The sequence below is a fragment of the Callospermophilus lateralis genome, unplaced genomic scaffold (genome assembly GCF_048772815.1).
Source record: "Callospermophilus lateralis isolate mCalLat2 unplaced genomic scaffold, mCalLat2.hap1 Scaffold_221, whole genome shotgun sequence".
In the NCBI taxonomy this organism is placed as follows: Eukaryota; Metazoa; Chordata; class Mammalia; order Rodentia; family Sciuridae; genus Callospermophilus; species Callospermophilus lateralis.
The window spans coordinates 117754-143409 of NW_027513138.1; the positions used below are offsets into that span (position 1 = coordinate 117754).

The 25656-nt window shown below is 40.2% G+C and overlaps 1 pseudogene; it reads right to left on the minus strand.

The window, feature by feature from the left end:
- Positions 1–4667: 4667 nt before the first annotated feature.
- Positions 4668–25656, minus strand: part of LOC143637801 (chromodomain-helicase-DNA-binding protein 1-like) — a 29200-nt pseudogene continuing 8211 nt past the window's right edge.

Sequence of the window (25656 nt, forward strand, 5' to 3'; positions counted from 1 at the left end):
TTTATCCAAATTGATTTGTCCCCTATCCCATTCTTTGCCTGATCTATATTTCTTCTTGGAAACATCCCTCCTATATAGTATATCAAGTGATTCAAGCACTGCCATAAATTTAGCTATTGAGAGACAAGGAGATGAGACTGACACTTACCAATGCCTAAATAATTAGTATCTGGATGATGGGAAGAGGGCTTGGTAGTGAGACTGGAACTATTTTAAGTCTCTAATAAAGATATCTCAGCATGACTCCTTTCAAACTATGAAAATAGGTCTCTATAGAATTTTATTAACCATAAAGGCACTTCTTCCACACGTCAAAATTAATCTCATTTTTTCTGAAGGATGACTTCAATAGAAAGAGTCAGAGCTCATCTTCTTATTTCTAAGCCAGCCTATAATAAGTGGGAGGATGATTTTTCCTCTAACTCAAGGTACACTCACCAAAAACTGGTAAAAAATATATACTGCATTGAAATTTAAGAAATAACATAAAAAGGAGTATATCTTAAATTATAAACATTTTTGAGAGAATAGTTATTGGCTGCCTCCCCTGAATAAGTTCTCAACCTTGTTCCTTTTTAACAGGAACAAAAATTTCTAAGTCAAAAGGTCTGGCTGGAATTGAACTCTCCCAAGAATCCAAGGGTAGGATTATTAATCAACACTTATTGACATAAGCCTTGACTGGTTTATGTCAATACATCCTTCTCCCAGCCAGTGTGAATGGCCTTTTGGAGGAATTCTGGGGAAAAAAGTATCTTATCTTTTCTGTGGAAGCTGCCAAAAGAATACATTCTCCAATCTGCTGAAACAGAAAAAAAAATGGAGCTTCTGTTTTACCACCAGCCTTTTGAAGTCATGAAGAATTCCAACCTTTAAATGGAAGATAAGATGGAGAAAAGCAAAAAGCACCCTAGTGACATGGGTAAACCACTAGATCAATCTATGCCTGAAGTCTTAACCTATCATGGAACTTCTTGGTTAAATAAACTGATGAGCTCCTCTTATTGTTGTAGTTAGTCTGAGCTGGGTTCTCTGTTATCTTGCAAACAAATGAATCCAGTCAATTATTAATGGAGGTTGAAACCTCCAAGGTAGGTAGGTTTCAAAAGTCCAGACTTGAATATAATTATCCAAGTATCTTAGAGATTCACAACTTAATTAGACAGTGTAGGGCATCTTACTCAACTGTAGCTTGGTGTTTTGTAAAGTTGAATCTATTATGAAGAAAAGATTTCTAACAATAACATGTAGAAAAATCTATTACTGATTCCAGAGTGCCAGATTTTGTTAAAAAGAATTCACTGTGGGAAGAGTGAAGGCTCATACCTCTCCATCCATGATAATGAATAGGCAATGAAAAAAGAAAGAAAAAAGACCAAGTATATTATTTCCTTCATTATCTTCATGGTAGCTTTCAAAGTCTCTATCACAAAATGTTAAATCCAAGAGCACAGTTGGCTGGTTGACAGAAAGATTGGTTGGTTGATTGGAAGATTTGAAAAAGAAAGATAGGGATTCACAGAAATAGTTTTTGCACATCCAAGTTAAAGCAAAGAATTCTTTCCCACTTTTCCTTCTGAACGCCAGCAAAAAAGCAGCACATGTAGAGATTTCCTCCATGTACTATCCACTTCTCCATTGGTCCATGTAGTGTCTACCCCCTGGCTCAGTTCCCCTTTCTTTCATGCACATGGTAACACTGGATTCCCAACAGCCATGATTATTTACAACTAGTCTGTACTTACTGGCTTCTATTTATTGCACAAGGAAAAAACTCCTAGTCCAATGAGTCAACCAATATATTTTCTAGAAATTTGGATTTGAAACGAAGAGGTTGTCAAATTACTATGCCTACTGAAGCTGAACTGGAACATACAAAATCTATAGGACTGAGCAGGTAGGCTAGGAAATTAAGAAATCAAGTATTCAGTGGTATATTATAATAAGAAGAATTCAAAGAGCTATCAGTCACTCTGATAAGCCCTTTTTACATATGTAACCTGCTTAACACTCAGAATTACCAGTGAGGAGACTACTGTTATGTCTCCTTTACAGATAAGCAGATGGAGTGGTTAAGCAAATTATCTAAGGCCAGAGGGCTAATGTCAGAGGAAAGGTTTAAATTTGAACCATGTGACTTTAGACCATTTGTTTTGAATTTCTAAGTCCCATCCCTGGTGTCATTTTGTGTCTGAGTTTCAGATATAGCTCAGTCTTTCAATTCTAAAAAACCAACTAGGTTTTGCTTTTTGTTTTGTAGACCTGGGGATTGAACCCAGAGGTGCTTTACCAATGAGCTACATCTCCAACCCTTTTTATTTTTATTTTGAGACAGGATCTCAGTAGATGGCTGAGGCTGATCTAGAACTTCCGATCTTTCTTCCTCAGCCTCCCAAATTGCTGGGATTACAGGAGTAATAAAATTTCTCTTTTCGCATGAGTTGGTTTCTGCTTGGAAAAAAAAAATGTCTTAAGGAGAACATTACTAACAATCAGGGATCCACATTTATAGTTCCCAGGAACTCAATAAGCAGTGAGTAAATGGGTAATCGAACATCACAGAGCTCCCTCTGCAGTGGGCTTCTGGGCATCTTAATTCACGAGGAATCTGGACTCTGTGTTGCTGAGCAATGCATCCTGTTTGTGCTCTGTATGCAGCAGATGCTCCGACCCTGGGCATTTTGATGGTAGGTGGATAATTTCCTGGAACTGAAAGCACAGACAATACCCTCCTCTGCAGGCTTGGCATTTTGAACTACAGATGTAGGGCTCAGTAGTTAGAATCCAGGGGGAAATTACATTGAGATTGAATTTTTGAAAAACAAAGCCATACTACTTATGGCAAGATTAAGTCAAGTCTGAGAATTGCGCTTTGATATCAAGCAAATCTGAATTCCAGCCCCGGCTAGTTCCACTCTGAACAGTTTTGTGACATTGCCCAAGCTTCTGAATATTTCTCTAAGTTTTAAGCATTTTTAAAATATTACCTTGGGAATTGAAAAAGTAACCCAAGAAAATTAAAACAAAACAAAACAAAAAAACTATATTTCCCCCAGAACTAATTGTCATTACATCTCAGCATATTTACCCCTCTGTGCCACTTTATTATTAGTATTAGTATTAGTATTAGTATTAGTATTGCTTATTAGACTACTTGGTTAAAAAAATCACACAAAGCTGTTTATAAAAATGATACATGTTCATTACAAGGAATTCAAACAATGCAAAAATTAAAAGGAAGACTTATTTTTATCACCAGAATTCTGCCATCCATAAATTACTATTATTTATATTAGAAAATTACAGAAAATTTTCTAGGTAGATATGCACTGATAGAGGGGTGACCACGTACATAATTCATGTTTGATAAATAGATTTAGATAGATGGATAGAAATATTTTGCTAAAATCTGATCTGCTTTAGATGGTTTTAAAAATAAAGGGTTAAATTTAAAAATTTGGCTTTCATTTAAAAAGAATAATATATTTTAAACAGTGAACTGCAAGAATACTAAAAGCACTAGTACTTTTAACTTCTAATTTTCCTCTGTTTTTTTTTTCTATTTTAAGTGCCCATATCCTGGCTGATGCTTATGCAAAATTTCTCACACTCCCCCTACAACTGGGTTGCTTCAATTTCAGAAAGAAGATCCAGAGATCATGCATGTTCTTAAAACTAATCAAATATGTAGAAAATAAAATTCTGTCATTTTAACCATTTTGAAGGATACAATTCAGTGGCACTTAGTATATTTACATATTGTGCAAACACCTTTATCTGAGTCCAAAACATTTCACTACCGCAAAAGAAGATTCTCTATAAGAATAATAAATTCCCTCCTCACTCTCTCCTTCCTCCTTTCTGACAACCATTAGTCGACTTTCTAGATTTGTCTATTATGAGCATTTTCTATAAATTGAATTATGCAATATGTGAGTTTTTGACTGTCTTTTACTTAGCATTCTTTCAAAGTTCATCCATACTGGAGCTCATATCATTATTTCATCTATTTTATGGATGCATAATATTCCACTGGCATTTGCAAAAAAAGATCATGATGTCTTCACTCATCAAAAATGGGTTGATGGGTATACGATAAACAGAGAAGAAAACGACTGTCCACACAAAATACACAAATACATTGTGAAAAATATGCTGATGAGGGGATTATAATAGGGAAAAATTAAGTTGTTCTGCTAAACATAAAGATCCACAGGCTCTTGAAAATAAGCAGGCACAATGGAAGTAGAATATGATTAATGGTGAAATCAAAGATTCCCCAATAATCCATGAAATTCAACAAACACCAAGACACACTAGGTTTAGAAACAAAATTAAATTTCTTTGGCAGAGAGTCATGGCATACTGTGACTCTCTAAGGGGAAGTATAATAAACGGCTTTTCCCAATTGCATATGACCAAATTTCTTCATCTCTAATCTTCTGCTTCCCCACTGTAAAATCATGATAAAAACGAGATAACAAATATAAAACCAACCTGAAAAGGAAACGGGTCACACACAGACAAGATGAAGTGGTCAGCACTCTGTGCTCTACCTTTGCCATGCAAACCGAGTGTGGTCTGGACATTCCTCATCTCCCCCTCAAAACGACACCACATGTCTGGAAGAAGAAGGTCCTCTCCTGATCTCAGATGGAAGAGCTTACCTTTTTTTTTTCTTTGCTGCTAAAAATATCTTCTTGAGGCCCTCTTCTAGGGCTGCCATCTTAATGCCAGACAGGACATCGGAGCAATCATGGTGCTGAGCCACTACCAAGGCTAACTAGAAAGAACAACCATTAGATGGATGACATGAGACAGTTCCACTGTCAACTCAGTGACCTGCCATAGCCTTTTATGGACCACTTAGGCTTTGGCTCCATCCCCCCAGCCCCTTTTTTGGTTACAGAGATTGAACCCAGGGGTGCTTAACCACTAAGCCACATCTCCAGTCTTTATTTTTCATTTTGAGACAGGGTCTTGTTAAGTTACTTAGGGCCTTACTAAATTGCCGAGGTTAGCTTTGAACTTGTGATCCTCCTGCCTCAGCCTCCTGAGCTGCTGGGATTACAGGTGTGTGTCACTGCACCGGGTGGCTCCATCTCTTTTGTATGCTCTGCTTGCACAGCAATGTGTGATTATGTACTCATCATAACTTGTATTTGTGGTAACGAGAATTTCTTCCTCTTTTCATGATATGTTAAAAACTGGAATCTAAAACTTGTACTTTCTAAATGTTCTCTTGGTAAAGAAAAATTACTCTTAGGAGTAGATAGGATTTTAGAGGTTCTCACGATCCAGTCCTCTGACACTAGAGTTAGGCTGCCTGCTTGTCCTGAGAACCATTTCTGTCTAGACAATCTCTATGAAAACAGATGCCAAAGATCCCCCACCTCCAACTAATGGGGGAAGCTGGAGAGTTCAGGGAGCTTCTGGAGCCAATGTGAGACACAACGTTCCACACCGTGAACAGTTTCCTGAGTAACTATATTCTGAAATTCTCATGCATGGACATTATGTTGTACACCCTCTGCCTTTTGTTCTTATTTTAGAAATTCCTGAATGAACCAATAAACCGGAAACCACTTTGTTGCTAGTCACACACACCACCAATATGAAGAGAATGAACCTCTTTCAGCCTGGTTTCTAAATTTCTTAAGTGTAAGTTTTGGTTCAAAATTTGGATGTGGAGGGGCTGGGGATGTGGCTCAAGCGGTAGCACGCTCGCCTGGCATGCGTGCAGCCCGGGTTCGATCCTCAGCACCACATAAAAACAAAGATGTTGTGTCCGCCGAAAACTAAAAAAATAAATATTAAAAAAATTCTCTCTCTTAAAAAAAAAAAATTTGGATGTGGACTCAGGTCTTGGAGAAAACTATTGGTGTGGTAAATAAATTCACTACAGGTATTCCAAATGACAGACAAGCAAGCAAGAGATACTTAAGGTGCAAAAGGAGGATTCTGATGTAAGCAGAGAAGTGTTGTACTGGTTCCTTTCCTCTGCCTGTGGCTGGCCAGCAAACACAATCTTTTACAGAAACTTTCATGTAATAAATGATGAAACCCCCAGAGTTTTGAGACATATTTTCTTACTCTTCAGTAAATGTTTACTGAGCATTTCCTAGGAGCCGATACTATGTGGGATACTAAGGATAAAAAAGTCCCTACACACGAAGGGGCCTGGAGTCTAGTCCAGGGGATGATAAGGAAGCAGGGGACAGCACTTAGGGGCTGTGATACTCAGAAGGCTGGGGGATGGCGAAGTGGTGTGGGGGCCAACCTGCTTGTTATGGGATGGACCCTGCTCCCCCAAATCCATGTTTTGAATTTAGGGTACTCCCAGTACCCCAGAATGTAACTACACATGGACAAAAGCCTTAAAAAGATTTATACTGACAGTAGAATGAATTGCAGATAACTTTCCTATGTTCATACATGAACACATAACCAGTGTAACTCCACACCATGAACAACCACAAGAATGGGCAGTTACAGGGCTGGGGATGTGGCTCAAGCTGTAGCGTGCTCACCTGGCATGCGTGTGGCCCAGGTTCGATCCTCACCACCACATACAAACAAAGATGTTGTGTCTGCCGAAAAACTAAAAAATAAACATTAAAATTCTCTCTCTCTCTCTCTCTCTCTCTCTCTCTCTCTCTCTCTCTCTCTCTCTCTCTCTCCCTCTTAAAAAAAAAGAGTGGGCAGTTACACTCCATGTATGTATGACATGTCAAAATACATTCTGTCACGTAAAATAAAAAGAAAGAATGGAGATTACTAAGTTAAAATGAGGTTATTATGGTGGGCCCTAATCGAAACTGGCTTGTGTCCTCTGAAGAACACAGTGAGAAGGTGGTCATCTGCAAGTCAAGGAGAGAAGCCTCAGGAGAAACCCACCTACCGACACTCTAATCCTGGACTGGTGGCACCCAGAGCTCTGAGAACATACGTATCTAGGGTTAAGCTGAGTGCCAGTCTGAGGCACTGTTATGGCAGCCGTAGCAAACCACTCGCATACTAGAGATCTTGGCCAGCAGGGGCAGGAAAGGCTTTAAGAGAAATTATTGGGAGCCAAATGTTAGTTCTGATTAAAAGATGTGTTTTTGTTTTTAAACTTACCAGATCTTGCCCTGTGTTTCTTGACTCTTTATCATCAATAGGGAATAAAAGGACACCTCCCAAACTCAAGTTTGAGATTAAAAAAAGAAAAAAGAACAAGAGAAAGAACACTCAGTCTCACATGGACCACTGAAGGAGAATTACTCCGAACCCTACTGTGCCTGCTTTTCCAAATCCAGTTAGGTCTAGGACCTTACCTCTGCCAGTCATTCGTAGCCTTTTTTCACTCCCCTGTTCTCCTGACCTCGGTCACCGCCTTAGCCAGGTTCTTATCTGCTTCCCTCCTGAATTTTTCATGTTCTGCTAACTCAGTATTCCCCAAACGTCACCAGCCAAGTGCCCTACAGGCAACGGAGAGGGAAAGCAAGTGCTAGAGGCATCCCTGGGTAGGGAGGTGTGGAGGACTTCTATGAGCCTGAAATGCCTTTGGAAGTCTTAGTGTTTGTCTCACAACATTCAAATTCTGCATTCTACTACGGCTACCTATTTGCATGTTTTCCTACCCCATACAAATCAAATCAAACTGACATTCTAGGCAGATGTGCTCCTTTAATTCTGGGCTCTACATAACCCAGTTTAAACTATATGTTTAAACTAAAAAGGTAGATATCTTGCACACCCAAATCTTTTAATTCTAAAATATTGACTCTGCTACATCATTTTCTTTTTAATTTTTTTTTCTAGGTGACAATGGACCTTTATTTATTTATATGCAGTGCTGAGAATCGAACCCAGTGCCTCACATATGCTAGACAAGTGCTCTACCACTGAGCCCCAGCCCCAGCCCTGCTATGCCATTCTTTTGATCAGGCTTCCTGTATGTCTAGCCGTGATCCACTGGATGTTGTCCTACTTAGAACGTATCCCCTAGACAAGCCATGTATGGTCTTCAATGATGTGGCCAACCTTCCCTTTACAAGTGAACTCTGCTGTTCCTTGGCCTATGCCTGGCCCATGCGTGGGGACTGTGCAATGATTTGGGAACAGTAAATACTATAGGGATACCAAAAAGAATGTGAAACTGTTAGGCATCTCTTGCCATTCTATCTACCTATTCAAATTCAACCCATCTTCCCAGACCCCAGATAACTCTTACCATTCCAGGAAGCCTTGTTCCAGTTCCACCTACTCTGATCTAGGCTATTTAAATCCTTCTTCATGGGGCTGGAGCTATAGCTCAGTGGTAGAGCTTGCCTAGCATGCATGAGGCACTGGGTTCAATCTTCAGCACAACATAAAAATAAAAAAATAAAGTAAAGGCATTCTGTCCATCTACAACTACAAAAAAAGATTAAAAAATATAAATCCTTCTTCAGAAAAGAGTGTACACCTTCCAACTCCATTTTCTTACTGACCACTTTTACCTTAAATCTATACAACCAGGTGACAGTCCTCACATTCCTCAAAGTGCTCCAAGGTCATGTGACTGATCATGGGTTGAATCCAGTGGCCTTTTCCCAATTCTTTTTTTTTTATTGGTTGTTCAAAACATTACAAATCTCTTGACATATCATACTTCATACATTAGATTAAAGTAAGTTATGAACTCCCATTTTTACCCTGTATACTAATTCAGAGTCTGACACTGTAAACCACTTTGCCTTCTTAATATTCTCTCTTCCCTTACAAAGGTTGAGCAGCATCCCTAATCCAGAAATCCCAAATCCTCCCAAATCCCAAATTTTTAACAGTGTTATGATGCCACAAGTGGAAAATTCCACATTAGACCTCATGTGATGCACAGTGCACTAAAAATAATGTATGAAACTACCTTCAGGCTATGTCCATTAGTTTTATGTGAAATATAAGTGAATTTTGTGTTTAGACCTGATCCCATTCCCAAGGTATCTCATTAAGGTATACAAAATATCCAGTTTTTAAAAAAATCTGAAATACTTCAATTTAAATAAGCAAAACCTTTACTTCAAAATACTACATTCTCAAGGTTCTCTTATTTTTCTGAAAATTCTTACTGTCTCCTCTTCGCTCCAAAAGTTTTCCACATACTGTTCTCTGCCCTCTCATTTCTCCAACACGATTTCCAACAGGGACCTCAGTCGGCACCTCTGGCTCTGACTGCTCCTGGGTTCTCTGCACATTTCTGCTTTTGTTTTGAATCCTGCCAAGTCAAGATCTAGATCTGGGTTGGCTGTTTCAACACACACCAAACCCTTCTTTCAGCAATGTGTTTTACATCCTTATTTTTCTCTTTACTTTAGAGAACTGGGCAAAAGAATTAGGAAAACCAGTCTCTAAGATATCTGGAGGGCCCTTCTTTGTTGGACAAGGTCCCGAGACTGCTCAACCGCAGAAAATGACCTCAGTGATCATCTTACTCTTGCTGACATGTGGCAACCTTGCCACGTAAAGGTGGTGGCTTTTTCCCTTCTGTGTGACAAAGGACAATACTTCTTAGTCTTCTAAGTTCTCCTAGTCCCAAACAGCCTTATTTCTGTCTCCAAAAAGTGTTGTACCCAGGCTCTGCTGACCTCATAATCCACCTAGCACAAACCTGACCCACCACCCACCAGTTTTAATAGTGTGTTGCATTTCTCTCCTATAGCTCTCTGACATTTTTATGGGATATTCCCTTATGAAGATGACATGAGTTGGATGAAACAATCTTTATTCTAATACTTGAAGATGCAGCAATTGACATTTTTCAAAATACCTACATTATCTTCACTGTAGTCCCACAGGGTAGGAGTGACAAAGTATGTACCTTACAGATGAGAAAACAGGCAGAGAGATGACAGAATTAAGATCCCAATTGGTTCTCCTAAGTCTTCTTGAGGGCTAGCTAACCCCAATACCATCCTGAGTGTCTTTTCCTGTCTTATTCCATTGTTCTGTTTCTTACCTTTTATTTTTCCTGCCAGCTCATATTTTTTTCTTGGCTCAGCTGATCGTGCTTCCAGAGCCGTGACTAAGCCACCTCTGCCCCAGCGGCCAGAGTCATCTGGCGGAAGAAAGAAAATTTTCATCTGTAAGAGGCAAAGTCAAGCCCACAATTTAGAAAAACAAAATCACACAAGATAGGCTTGTAGAAGAATGATTTTTTCAAAGGGAAGGAACGATATATCTGATCTCCTAAGAGAATCATAGTTGGATTCCCAAATATGTTCAGGTTTTCTGAAAGATACACCTGGTCATCATAACAGAAAGGCAGCTCAAAAATGAGTGTTAAGAAGAAGCAGAAATCTCTGGTGGGTCTATAACTCTGGAGAGTGGAGAGTGGATGGAACACGGCAGTGACAAGCACTGTTAATACCACAGCATACAACTCCCGTTTTACAAGCAAGGAAGAGAAAATGTTGAATGACTCATTCAAGCTCACACTAATGGAGCTGGGTGGCACCTGATATTTATACTCATTCACACCACAACTACTCATGTACCTGTACCACACGTCAGACGACATTCTAGGTATGGGGTGATACAGTGAGCACACATGCACACACACAGTCCTCTTCCATTAAGCTTATATTCTAATGCAACGAGACGGTCAAAGACACACGTTAATACACCAGGAGGGAATAAAGGTTAAGTAGTGTAGAAATAGGACAGGGTAACAGAGGCAACATACAGACTGTTTTACAAGCAGACATTTGAACAATGCTTGATGGAATTATTTGGGAAAGTAGGGTTCCTGGCAGAGGATACAGAACATGCAAAGGTTGTCAGGGGAACACACAGGGAGTTTCTCAGAGAATACAGTTTTCTTCTAAAATGCAGCCTTATTTCACCCTCTTAAAAAATTTGTGCAGAGGATGAGACAGATATTGTCCCATTAACATAGATTAGGAGGCTGACACTCAGGGAGAGTGGGTAACTTAACCAGGTAAACCGAAGAGCTGATTCTATAAGCCATGCATTTCTGGCCACATGACAGTGCACTGGGACCAGCCCTTAAGCCATGACTGTGCCTCATCCTCTCCCTTTCTTGGCACCATGAAGACGAGGCACCCTCCCTGTCCCACACCACTTGTCGTACCTACACAATGCACAATGAAGGCGTCCTCAGCCTGGGCCTGAGGGTGTGTGATGTCACCGATGATGTACTTGATGGAGGCTGGGTCTGGGTCTTCGCAGCCTAGCTTGGCAGCACCCCTGTCTTCCTCATCCTCCAGGTCTTCAGGCTCACTCTCCTCAGAGGGCAGGCAGAAAGACTGGTAGTTGTTGGACTACCACCAAGCCAACCTTCAATAGGCCAGAGAGAAGAGAAAAGTGACCTCTCCTTTGAGCACATTCTGCACTGCTATTCCAAATAGTAACTGCCAAGTGAGATGCAATCACAAACTCACCGACTGAAGTTTTCTGCTCAACTGTGAATAAACAAGTTTTAGTGATCAGCCCAACTGTCTCTTTATTACACTTCAATACTGAGCAGCCACCAAATGTCCCTGTTTTTAAGTACATGACTAAAAGGGACTGTTCAAATAAACAATTCCTTGTCAACTATAATAAAATTTTTAGAATTTCTTGTTTCTCTGCTTTAGGTACTCAAGACTTCTCACTAAAGTGGACTCAACGTTAAAGCTGAATCTTTGAAAAAGTGTTCTGTGGAGTCAGGCGTGGTGGTGCACACCTGCGATCCTAGCTACTCCGGAAGCTGAGGCAAGAGGATCACAAGTTAGAGGCCAGCTGGATAACTCAGTGAGAGCTGGCTCAAAATGAAAAATAAAAAGAACTGGGGAAGTAGATCATGGTAGAGTGTCCCAGGTTCAATCCCTAATCCAAAAAAAAAAAAAAAGTATTCTGTTACCAACAAGAACTACCAGGTTGATACTTTTTTGAATTTTTAAGTGATGTTCAATTGTGGAATCCTTTGCCAACTGTGATCCTCAGCTTGGTTAGTAACACAGACATACTTTTTTTCCATCAAAAATATATTAAGGGCTTGGGGATATGGCTCAAGCAGTAACGCGCTTGCCTGGCATGCACAAGGCGCTGGGCTCGATCCTCAGCACCACATAAAAATAAAGATGCTGTATCCACCAAAAACTAAAAAATAAATATTTAAAAATTCTCTCTCTCTCTTAAAAAAATATTAAATTTCCCATATGAATATCCTTCCCTTCTCCACAATCCAGCAGAGGAGACGAGACCTACGTAACTGGAAACCACAGTACTTTATGGACATACTTTTTCTTATGTTCAGCCTCTTCCTTTGCCCTCTTCTTTTCCTCTATTATCCCTTTCTCTTGGCTGCTGCTTCTTGTCTTCTTTTCTGTCTTTCCTCCAGTTCTTCTGGGCTCAGAATCTGCTTCCTTTTGGTGGACCCCTCCACTAGGCCTGGGATAAGAACCTGTGGGAAAGACAGGACCACAGCCCAGAAGGTCAGAGACGTCCTATCCTCTCACGTCTCCTTCACCCTGAAGCACACTCTACAGAGGTGACTCGCGTGGGATCTCACAGAGCACAGCATCCCTGTGTGGTGGGCACTGGCCGCCAGGTAATCCAATTTAACATTCATATTTTGCATTGCACTGGCACGGCGCGCAAAGCACTAGCATGGCTGCTAGTCATTTTGATTCATCTCATTAGTAATAAGGTGCTTACTTTTTTCTTTGATTGAAAGCATACACCGTAGGATGGCATTTAAAGTTTAAATAATTTTAACACGAATCTTTCTACAAATGTACAATTCCTTTTAATACAGTATTTTAGCATGATTATCTTAATGATAGCTAACATTTAGAAAATACATTTTAAGCACAAAATACTGTGAACATTACATGTATCGGTTATGATTGCCATCATCTCTTAATGAAACAGGGTCATGATTATCAACAGCAGGATATGGTATTTTGATGTAACATGGTGATCCCTTTAGGGTGGCTAGAAGAGGGACAGGCCTACTTTTACCTGTATTAAATGGTATAATATACTCAGCTTGTTAATGTTTTTTATACTATATTTTTATGTAGGGTTCAGTTAATTTGCTATATTTTAACAGACACTTATTTCTTAACAAATCATCCTAAGATATAATTTTTTGGAATTATGATTTCACAAAAATTAACAGCTCTTACAATGCCTTTATTTCGGAGTAACCGGCCTTCTTGACTTGTTTTCTCCAAAAGGGTTTTCTGAAGATTCACCAGTTGTTCAAATGATTTTCTGTCTTCCTTACTGGCCTCTTTAGAATAATCTTTACCTTCGAATAAGTACATATGGCTTTCTAAGAACATAAAACACAAACTGAGAAATGTTAAGACATTGAAAGACAGGTTAATGCTATTCAAAGCAATAACTAGGTGAATAAGAGAATAGCCCTTACTCTGAAGGGCAAAGACCAGCTTGTGATGAAGGCATTCCATTTCCTGTTGCACTACACTGATAAGTTTGGGTTCTACACATGTTCACTTTTCAAAGGACAGAGCATTGGCTTAAAACCCTTTTGGGTCTATCCAAGATGATATGGGAATCTCTGCTGGATCCTCTACCCTGCTGAGTCTCAAATCACTCATTCATTCCACAACTATTCCCAGTGTAAATCTCACTGACTTTTAAGAACCGCTAATAAAATCTCTACTTTTTAATCCCAAACACACTTTTAATACTCTTTTTTCCCTTTTTCTATAATATTAAAAGGAACAAGTGGCAATTCTATGAAAAAATGAAAAAAAAATCACAAAAAAATAATCCCTTGGATTTATAATATTCTTTACAGATCTCACAAAGCATCTTCATGTTTTTTACATCAATCATGTTATAGCTAACCCCACTTATGAAAGGGGAAACTGAGACTCACACAGGGATTAAATGGTTCCAACTCTTTCTGCTACAAAATGAACATGGCAGGTTTTTCTAATTCTAAGATCAATGTGTTCTTTTCAGTAGATTAGTGTGTATGGAAAAGTAGAAAAAAGCTTGCAAATAATCATGGCAAAAACAATAAGAACAGTAGTATAATCTTTTTTCTTTCTTTAATTTTTGCAGTGCTGGGGATCAAACCCAGGGACTCACAAATGCTAGGCAAGAGCTCTAACACTGAGCGGCACCCCCAGCCAATAGAATATTCTTAAGTAGCACTTTATGCTATCAGAGCAATTTCACATCTAGTATCACATTTGATTTTTGCAGCTGTGTAAAAGAGTAAAGCAGACATTAATAGCACCATTTTACAGATGAAGACACTAAGGCCCAATGAGGCTAGGTGGTCTGCCAAGATCATGAATCAAGTGATAACCAGGCAAGACTAGTAAACACAGACAGGTAGAATAATAAGTCAAAAGTAAAATGTATGTAATAGCACATGTTACCAAATAATGTATTTTCACAGCATTATGAAATCAGCTACAAGTATGTTTTCCCCAGAGAGTATGAAAGCAAAACATTTTCATTCTCAAGAGATCAACTGCTTCACACTTGTACCCAAATCTAACCAGCCATAATTCTAATTGGCATTTGCTAATTAAATCAGCAGGGGGCTCTCAAAGAGGCACTCTATCAACAAGTAGAAAAAACATAAAGGGCTGAGAAGTTTCAATTATGATCAACATTATGTAGTATCATACTGCATGAAATTCTCAGCTTACCATATAACTGTGCTTTTTAAAAAACTTGGCATTAAAGATAAAGCTACCTTACTTTATACTTAATTGTGAATGGGCTGCTCTAACTACTCCTCTTTCATATTCCTTTGTTATTTTTAACCATGCTTTATGTCTTCACTCTGTTTTGAAGAGGCAGCTGGAGCCCACAGGTCTAGACCCTCATGTGGGTCCTGCCAGAGGAACCATCTACCACAAAGAGAATCAAGACAGTCATCGAAGACAACATTCCAAATTTTAATCCAACTAGAGAATCCAACAGTTAAACTGTCTGCAAAAATGTAATTTTTTGTAGGTAGACTGAGATATATAATTATCTTTCTGAAAACACTGTAATTTTATTTTGTTCTAGTAAATAAAGTCAATCTAGATGAGTATAGAAAAGGGTGGAAACTTGGTACTAAGGTAATCAAATACAACTTAAAAATATGACCACACACATATCTATTTTTTCTCTCACCTGAAACAGCTAAAGGACAATACACAGATTTCTAAAAAGATATGAGGCAATGGTAGATGAAACAGTGCATGAATTCTTTGGAAGATAAAAAGTGGATAAGAAGAGAACAACAGATTCAGAAGAGCTGTGGAACCAAAACACTGGTATCTAGCTGGGGCTGACTGCAGGAACCCTTTCAGTCCTCCAAAAACTCAGACGCACAAGCACAGGCACCACAGTATGGAGGAACAGAGAGGATCCGCACACTAAACACCAGGAGCACCATGAGCCCTCAGCTCCCTGTCTTTCCAATTTAAACCAACAATTTCACTGTAATGGTATAGGACTCGTCTTAGGATATGATGAGTTGTCCAGTGAAATCTTCAAATCTGGCTGTCTGAAAAGCTCCCCCAGTGCAAAAGCTGGCTTGCTAACCAGTGCTGTTGGCATGAGGCCCAAAGGCCACCCACCTGTTCACAACAGAGCTGCCTGTCAGCTTTGGGGCATTTCACCAGCACCCTGATCAGACAGGACACCAGATGTTTCAGGTAAACTGCTAACAAGAACAAGAGACTCCAAAACAAAATTTTTAAAAAGAAGAGGAAGAAGGAAAAGCAAATGGAGCAAAAAGAGATAATACAGTGGGCAGGGTAACACTTTTTGAAAAGATATAATAAATATCCTCCCTGAGATATATTTTTAAAAGCTACAATAAATGTCCTCGGGGAGGATATTATATCCTTGAAATGGGAATAGGATACGACTAAAACAACAAGCTGAGAACAAGAAAGAGTTCTTGAAGAATATAAATGTGATACTATCATAACAAATTTTTAAGATAAAACACAAGAAAAGTCCAAGAACTATGTTCTGTAAAATAATGCCAGTTGCCTAGATTTTTAATTCTCCATATATTCCATAAAAACCACACCAGTCAACAAGGATAATCAAACCTCCCCTAATCTAAGCCTACCAAAAAATTAGGAGTCGGGAACTACTATAAACTTCCACTTGAAGGTAAACAGAGAATGAACATCCCAAACCAGCTGAGCTCTGAAGCCCTCACTGGTCTGGGGAGGCAGACGGAATCTGCACAGGAGCAGGACAGTGGAGCTCTAGCAGTGCCAGACAGATAAAGTTCATCCTCCATAATGAGGTCACCCCAGGAAGGGAGAGCAATGAGGACATCTGAGATTGGTAGTTCAGAGCAGTGGCTGCTTAGGAATTCAAAGGAAGGGCTGGAAGGAGATGCAGTCAGACATCTGGGGGCGCTCTGCTCTCGGGTGATAAAGAGGTAATGCAGACAGCCTTCGACAGTCTATGGCAGGGAGAAAGAGAGAAGCAATGGGAGAAAATTCAGAAGGACAAAACCAAAAGCCTCGCCCAGCCCCTTCCCTACCAGTAAAGGAAGCACCCTACTGAAGCCATTGTGCTTCTCTGTATTGATGGGAGAAAGAACTCTTTTTCTTGGGCGGGGTGGGGTGGGGTGGGGAGGGAGGTACTGGGGATTGAACTCAGGGGCATGAGCCACCGAGCCACACCCCAGCCCTATTTTGTATTTAATAGAGACAGGTTCCCACTGAGTGCCTCACTTTTGCTGAGGCTGGATTTGAACTCACGATCCTCAGCTTCTGGAGTCACCGGGATTACAGGTGTGCACCACTGTGCCAGGCTAGAAGGAACTCTTGAATTAAGAAGGTCAGTAAGGGTGAAAAATCTATATAATGAAAATTACAGAACCCTAAAGAAAGAAATCAAAAAAGACCTTAGAAGATAGAAAGATCTACCTTGCTCTTGGATAGGCAGAATTAATATTATCAAAATGACCATACTTCCAAAAGCGCTATACAGATTTAATACAATTCCAACCAAAATCCCAATGATATTCCTCATAGAAATAGAAAAAAACAATCACAAAATTCATCTGGAAAAATAAGAGACCCAGAATAGCTAAAGCAATCCTTAGCAGGAAGAGTGAAGCAGGTGGCATCACTATACCAGACCTTAAACTATACTACAGAGCAATAGTAACAAAAACAGCATGGTATTGGCACCAAAACAGACTGATAGACCAATGGTACAGAACAGAGGACACAGAGACTAACCCACAAAACTACAATTATCTTATATTAGAAAAAGGTACCAAAAACATGCACTAGAGAAAAGATAGCATCTTCAACAAATGGTGCTGGGAGAACTGGAAATCCATATGCAACAAAATGAAATTAAACCCCTATCTCTCACCATGCACAAAACTCAACTCAAAATGGATCAAGGACCTAGGAATAAAACCAGAGACTCTGCGTTTAATAGAAGAAAAAGTAGACCCTAATCTCCATCATGTGGGCTTAGGCTCCAACTTCCTTAATAAGACTCTTTTGGTGCCAGAATTAAAATCAGGAATCAATAAATGGGATGGACTCAAACTAAAAAAGTTTCTTCTCAGCAAAAGAAACAAATCTGTGAGGTGAATAGAGAGCCTACATCTTGGGAGCAAATCTTTACCCCTCACACATCAGATAGAGCACTAATCTCTAGGGTATATAAAGAACCTCAAAAGCTAAACACCAAAAAAACAAATAACCCAATCAATAAATGGGCCAAGGACCTGAACAGACACTTCTCAGAAGATAATATACAATCAGTCAACAAATACATGAAAAAATGTTCATCATTACTAGCAATTAGAGAGATGCAAATCAAAACCACTCTAAGTGTTGCAGTCTGATATGACTGCAAATTGGTGCAGCCAATATTGAAAGCAGTATGGAGATTACTTGGAAAATTGGGAATGGAACCACCATCTGACCCAGCTGTCCCTCTCCTCCATCTATACCCAAAGGACTTAAAAACAGCATACTACAGGACACAGCTGCATCAATATTTATAGCAGCACAATTCACAATAGCTAAACTGTGGAACCAACTTAGATGCCCTTCAATAGATGAATGGATTAAAAACTGTGGTGTATGTGTGCGTGTGTGTGTGTATGTATACACACACACACACATAATGGAATATTACTCAGCAATAAAAGAAAATAAAATCATGGCATTTTCAGGTAAATGAATGGAGTTAGAAAAGATAATGCTAAGTTAGCCAATCCCCCAAAACCAAATGCCGAATATTTTCTTTGATATAAGGAGGCTGATTCATAGTGGGATAGAGAGTGGGAGATGGGAGTAACAACAAGCTCTAGATAGGGCAGAGGGATTGGAGGGGAAGGGAGGAGGCATGAGATTATTAATGATGGTGGAATGTGATAATTATTATCCAAATTACAGGTATGAATACACGAACTGGGTGTGAATATACTGTGTATACAATCAGAGATATGAAAAATTGTGCTCTATATGTATAATAAGAATTATAATGCATTCTGCTGTCATATATGAATAAAAAAATTTTAAAAAAGATCAGTAAAAGCCCTCTCACACCATCCCATATTGACTCCCTGTTGCTGATACAGGAGAACAGACATTTTAAAAATGATCATGAGAAAAAGAAAAAACAAAACAAAACCCCTTTCAAGTCTGAAATTCAAATATTTCAGAACAGAAAATGGACAAAAAGATAAATATTGGGGCTAAGGCTGTAGTTCAGTGGCAGAGTGCTTGCTCAGCATGTGTGAGGCACTGGGCTCGATCCTTAACCACCACATTAAAAAAATAAAAAAAGGGCATGCTATCTATCTACAACTTAAAAAAAAAATTCGGGAAAAAAGAAAAAGGAAGACAAAATGATCTCCTACACCTCATGGGTCTTTTTTTTTAATATTTATTTTTTTAGTTGAAGTTGGACACAATGCCTTTATTTTACTTCTGTTTTTATGTGGTGCTGAGGATCGAACCCAGGCCCTTGCACATGCGAGGTGAGTGCTCTACCGCTGAGCCACGACCCCAGCCCCCACCTCATGGGTCTTAAAAGACCTAAAGCACATGACATAGTCAGTACTGTTGATGAACACAATAAATGTCCATAAATATTAGTTGCAATTTAAAAAACATTCTACTATTGAGAAAAGGAATCACTGTGCAAAGCACCATCATAAAGATAGCAGGTTTCACCAAATAAACTTCAAAGAAGATGTCTGCGTCAAGGGAGAAAAGGTTCAAATTTAATCCTTGAGACTGACAGGACCATAAACATTAATATCATTCCTTGGATTCAAAGTCCAGCTTCAAGGGAACAACGATTACTCTGGCAGTTCTTGGACCAGGAAGCCTTAAGAATGTCACAGATGACTACAGGGCTGGGTAGGAAGAGAGGTCCCCGGGGCAGGACACAGGACTTCCCATGGGGACGCATCTCACTCACACCCTAGCTTGAGGTGACGGAGTCATTGGCTCACCTAAGCCCAACTCACTTCCTTCCTCCTGCTCTCTGATCCCTCCTCCAGCTGCAGGCAGGGCACCAGAGGCCCACTGGCCATTTTCTGTCTCTCCCAGGATGGACTCCAGGTCTACCTCCTCCAGGATGCTCCCCTCAGAAGAGAGCAGTTTATCCAAGCCGAATTTCAGTATTTCACTCAACTTGAATGAAGAAAACGAGAGATCCAGTTAGTTCTCATGAAAACACAGGTGAGGATGTGTGACTCGCTAAGTGTCTAAATGACCCCCTGACGGACTTTCTTCTCTTCCATCACAAATGACACCTGCCAGGCTGTTCTGGAGTTGGATGAGGAATAAGCAGAGAGGTGATGAATGATGATCAGAGATGTTGACTTTGACAATTATTTACGATACCAAAAAAACTTTTTGGCCTCCAATTTTTTTGAGGAGTGGGGGCAGATAAGATGATCCCCAGCATCTTCTCTAGCACTCTCACCAGCATTTTCTACAGGCACTTCCAGTAGTCGAGAGAAGTCAGAGACCCTGCTGGCTACCTTCTTACCTCTCCCACTGCCAAACTAACCCTAAAGAGAAGGTGCCACTGAACACCTCATCTCACCATGAGCTGCCACCTGTCCTTGCCAAGCCACTTTGCTACTACAGTGCTTTACGGTACCCACTTTGGCAAAACCATGACCACCCTGATCACCAGACCCCAAGCCTTTCTCAATTTCAATCTCCCTGGACAGTCCTGGGGCACTCCCCATCCTGCCCTCTTGCTCCCCCTAGGGGACAGACTCAGCCTACTTCCTACGGCTGCAGGAACCAGACTCTTAGATATGTTACCTGGCTTCACTTGCTACCTGCAACTCTCCGCCTCCCTAAGTACTCTCTCTTAGGAATTCTGAACCAATTGGGATCCACATCATGGGACTTCATTTTCATTCTGCCCTTTTAGATTTGGTTAGTTATCTCTAGATTGCCTATTCTGTAATTTGGAAACTTCAGCTTGAAAATACCTGAGATGAAAACTATGACAAAAACTAAGCAAAACCACACCTGATATATTTATATTTAACCTTGGTGTACCTATATTTATAACCAAGCCAAATGGCTTTGGCATTTAGTACCCAAAACAGAAGAAAGCCAAGTATTTATGATGAGGCTCAGTCCATACTGGGACCCTTCCCCCTTCCACTCCTTGGACTAAGTCTCCTGGCTTCCCTCGCTACTGCTCACTCACAAAGTGTCTTTAAGGAACTACCCATTTTTTAAATGAAAACCACTTTATTACAGTAACTAAGAGCATGTAGTTGGAAGTTAAAGAGTGCTCGGATTACAGTCATGAACCTGATGTTTGGAAAATTTCTTAAGATGGAGATAAAGACGTCTATCTCATTTTTTTGTTATTCTTCTTCTGAAACAACTGGAAAAAAGTGTGCGTCACACATGCTTAGCACACAGTAAGCATTCAATAAGTGCTCACCGCATCTTTATCTGCTCTCTGTTTCTGCTGTGTTCTCCTGGTAAGACAAGGAACCTGCTTTCCTTTTTCAGGCCTTCACTGCTCTATACTGCTTAGATCTGTCAAACCAGAACCACGTCTTTTACTATTAGATTCTTTTAATAACTTAAAAAAATGTCCTGTTGTATTTTGAGACAAGGCAGTGAGTTATCACCCTTGTTCTTGGCAACCATAAATAACTCACAGTCTGGTGGCGAGGAAAGAATCAAGACAGAACCAGAATGTGATTTCTTGCCATGGCCTGGGCAGGAAGTCCCACCAAGGTCCTCTCCCACAGCCAATAGTTTGTACTGGCCCAAGGATCTGGTCCCATGGCAAAGTTTGTGCCTGTGCATTTCACAATGATGTGCTAGCAGCCAATGTCACAGGGAAACCCCTGATTGAATGCCTGGAGCTCCCTCCACTGGGGAAGCGTCGAGCATCTGAGAATTCATCTCCTCTAACTCCTGATGCCTGTGCCTTCACAACAGCCCATGATGAGCTCCTCCCCCAAGGTCCTGTGAAGAAGTGTATTTAGACACCTACAGTGTACACGTACCTCTCTCTCAAGCCTTCACCTTCCATTTGAAATTGCCTCTTCAATAGTGTGAAAATAAAATGCACAGCCTGCCCGGCCACCATGACAGATGAGCATGCAGAAGACTCAAAACAGAAAAGGCCAAAGACTCCACAGTTACTCTCTAAGATAAACAAAAATCAAGCAAACAAACAAAACCTAGGGTTCTTCTTTCAGGTTCTAGTACCCCCAAATCTGTGACCCTTTCCTGCAGGTCAATGACTCCCTAACAAAAACAGCACCATCCCTGTCTCCAATGCTGATGTGTAAAGATACATATGTGAGAAAATTGACATTTTTAACTCATGCATGGGCTAGTTGTGAATTTGATAATTCTGCTTGTGAGACTGTGTAATTTTTCCCCTTTCACATACCTCTTGAATTTTTTGTTTGATAAGCTGATCCTTTTAAGGCCTGGTTTTTCTTGCAAACTTTTCTAATTCCTTTCTCTTCTGAGTCTCCCTCTAACAATAATTTATATTGATTTTTAATACAAACTCTGTTGACTAAAGCCTACATTATTTTCATCTTTCTAATTTCTATCCCTATCTTCCTACTTTCTACTCTCATCTTTCAGGCTTAAAGGCTTAAAGCCATCTTTGAACTTGCTCTCTCTCACTGCCTGCCTCAAAACAAGAGCCAACTCCTGTCATTTCTCTGCAGTTTCCTACAGCAGACCTTCCCACAGCTACTACCTTTTGTCAGACATTTATTACTCTCTTCATGCCTGAATCATGCTAGATACTAGGGGTTGATCTCTCTGCATCTAATCCCTCAAAAGGACCTGGGGTATATTATAATATAGGTTCAATTTTATCTCAAAGGCCTCCTACCAAAAGAGAGCTCTCTAGAATATTCTAAGCCAGCATTTGACTCCCAGCTAATTTTTCCATCTTCAAGCAAACTAACTCTAGTGCTTTCACCCCTATGTCCTATGGCATAATTTTGAATTCCTAATCTTGTTCACTCATCTCTGAGTATGGAATGAGTACTGTAAGTCACTACTCAAAGGGTCTGGGATTAAGGAGGAGGTATGGAACTAATCATCACGGATTTTAAAAAAAAAGGAAGAAGAAAAAAGAACTTAAAACAAATTCTCTCTGAGGTAACTCGTGGCACACTCATCTTTAGAAGCCATGAAGAGATTAATCCATGATGTTCAGTTTCATGCTCAAAGTCATATATCCAATAAGGGATAAGATGTGAATTTCAATCCAAGTTAGATGGTTCAAAGCTCATTCTCTTTATTCTATTTTCTCTGCCTTTAAATGCCACCCTCAGTTTTAGCTAGTATGGCACCTTGCATGTAGTTAGGTACTAAGAAGGTGAGAATTAGGCCAATGAAAAAATGTGTAATTTGCAACAATGAGTGGTTAATGCTGGTCCTTTTTATTTGCATTCTCATCCACAGAGAGTGCTGGTTATAAATCATGAGACTCTAAAAAGAACACATTTTACCTGGAGGTCAGTATCAGCCAAAGGTTTCTGGGCTCCCAGAGTAAAATGGCCTCTTTCTATGTTCGTGTTGGTGAGCTGCAGTTTGGAGGCTGCTTTCCTATAAACTATTTCTTCCACGGTGTCTTGGCCAATCAGCCGGATCACTTCCACAGCCCTGTACGGGAGTCAAATGAGAGCAGTGTTATGAGTCTGCAAAGCTGGGGAAAAAAGCATGCCAGGAAGATACACCTAAAAGGAAGCAGAACCAAATGCCACACTCAGGGAACAATGAAAAGGACACTGCTCATTGGGACCTGAGCATTTGTTAGAGAAATCTGGCCTCAACTTCTTTCTGAACTTTTCCCCAAAAGAGTAAGAGGAAGGAAGATGAAGTGACCACTATTGGGCCTACATCTGTAGCCAGGATAACCCCTGGCAGGCATGTTACCTCAAGTCAAAGGGTAGCTGAACACAACTTTGTTTCCTCTTTGTGGTACTGGGAACCCAACCCAGGGGAGCTTTACCATGAAGTTATATCCTAGCCTTAAAAAAAAGTTTTGAGACAGGGTTTAGGTAAGTTGCAAGGTTGGCTTTAAACTTGATCTTCCAGCTTGAGTCTCCCATGCTGATAATGATTACAGGCATGTGCACCCACTGGCTTTAACTTCATTTTTAAACTGAATTAGGATCTATCATGAGAAACATGAACTAAATAAATTCTAAGTTTTTTCTAATCATTTTGGAATTTAACTGTGCAACAAAGTGAGTCTGAACTGATCATGTGACCACTGATCCCCCAACATGACTCTACAAGCCAGCAGCACAATGGGGTTCAAACCCAGTGGTCTCTCAACTCCAACGTGGCACTGTTGTCAGGACTACCCTGTCCACCTTTCTCCCCAATGCACAGCTGCAAGCCAACAGAGCAGAAAGGTGCCAATGTCTAACTCACTCACTTGTTCTGGCCAATTCAGTGAGCTCTGGCAGCTGCCTGCAAGTCATTTTGAGGATTAATATCACTGTCAAAAAAAAAATAACAGTATCTGCTACTGTTAAGTTCATGCCAACTCCACCTAAAAACCATACAAAAAAGGAGCATGATCAGCAACACACAAATAAGGAACTAGAAACACACAAGGGAGGACTGGGTCATCCTGAAAATCTGAAATCAGTCCAACTGACTGGCTTCATCCTTCAAACTGACATTTCTGCCCCCAAATTCAGGTTTTGACCACCCTACAGTGGTCAAAGTGCTACCTCACCTTTCATTGTGTGAACTGGGAAAATTTAATTATCAACTATAACAGAAAGAGAGGTAAGCAAAAGAAAAGAATGCTTAAGTTAATTGCGTGAAGCCATTTAATATTTGTTTGAAAACCTTGATTGGATTTTGCTTCAGTCTGTGAATAAGGACACAAGTTCTTTCAGAAAACAGCTCCAAAAATAAGAGGTCTGGGGGCTGCAGTTATAGCTCAGTGACAGAACACAAGTGATAGAACATGTGAGGCACTGGGTTCCTTCCTCATCACCACATAAAAATAAATGAAATAAAGGTATCATCTGTTATGGTTTAGATGTGGTGTCCTCCAAAAGCTCACATGTGAGACAATGCAAGAAGGTTTGGAGGAGAAATGACTGGAAAATTGCTTTAACCTAATCAGTGAATGAATGCCTAATGGGATTAACTGAGTGGTAACTGGGGCAGGTGGGTGTGGCTGGAGGAAGGGGTTCACCAGGCACATGGCTAAGGGGTATATATTTTGTATCTGGACAGTGGAGTCTCTCTCTCTGCTTTCTGATCACGATGTGAGCTGCTGCCCTCAGTCACACACTCCTGCCATGATGCTGCCTCCCCTGGAGCTCCAAGGAATGGAGTCGGCCTTCTATGGACTAAGACCTCTGAAACCATGAGCCCTCCAATAAACTTTCCTCCTCCACAGTTGGTTCTGGTCACAGAGGTGAAAAAGCTGACTAAAACAGTGCCCATCTACAACTAAAAATATATCTTAAAACAATGAGAGGTCTGCAGTGGGCAGTACGAAATGCACATGACCACACTTGCAGCTTCAACAAGGTAGGAGGACCTGACGCTAGCTATGAGAAGAGCAGATGATACCTGACTCTGACTGGAGAAAACCTGATAGTGTCTTCCTGTACTGGTTTCCACACTGATCAAAGAAGATGTCGTAAAATCAGTTCAAGACAAGAACACTCAATGCAACAACTCTCTGGTCTTTCTCCAATGGTGCAGGAAAAGGCCAAAAGAGCACTTTGGGCTCAGGAATTTTAAGAAGCAAACCAAAGGCTTCTCTTTGATTAATGTGGAAACTGTACAGAACACACTCTAGCTAGGGTCATTGGAGCTCATTGCTAAATCAAGCCTAAAAGGGCTTGTTCCAAGAACTGAACGAAGGGTTCCTTTCCACAAGGACTACTAACTCCTGTCTGGATGTAAGATAAGCCAGGCAGGAACATTCTCATTGAAGTCTTCCTATAAAATCAAAGTTGGAATAAAGAAATACTAATGATTGAATACGGAGACAGGCTAAGTTATACCCAATAATAAGACCTACACTTCTACTTTACTACTGCCAAGCACTGCTCACAGCACTTTACATGTGTTGACTCTTTTAACCCTCACAACAACCCTGTGCCCTTGCTAGCACTATTCTCATTTTGCAGATGCTGAA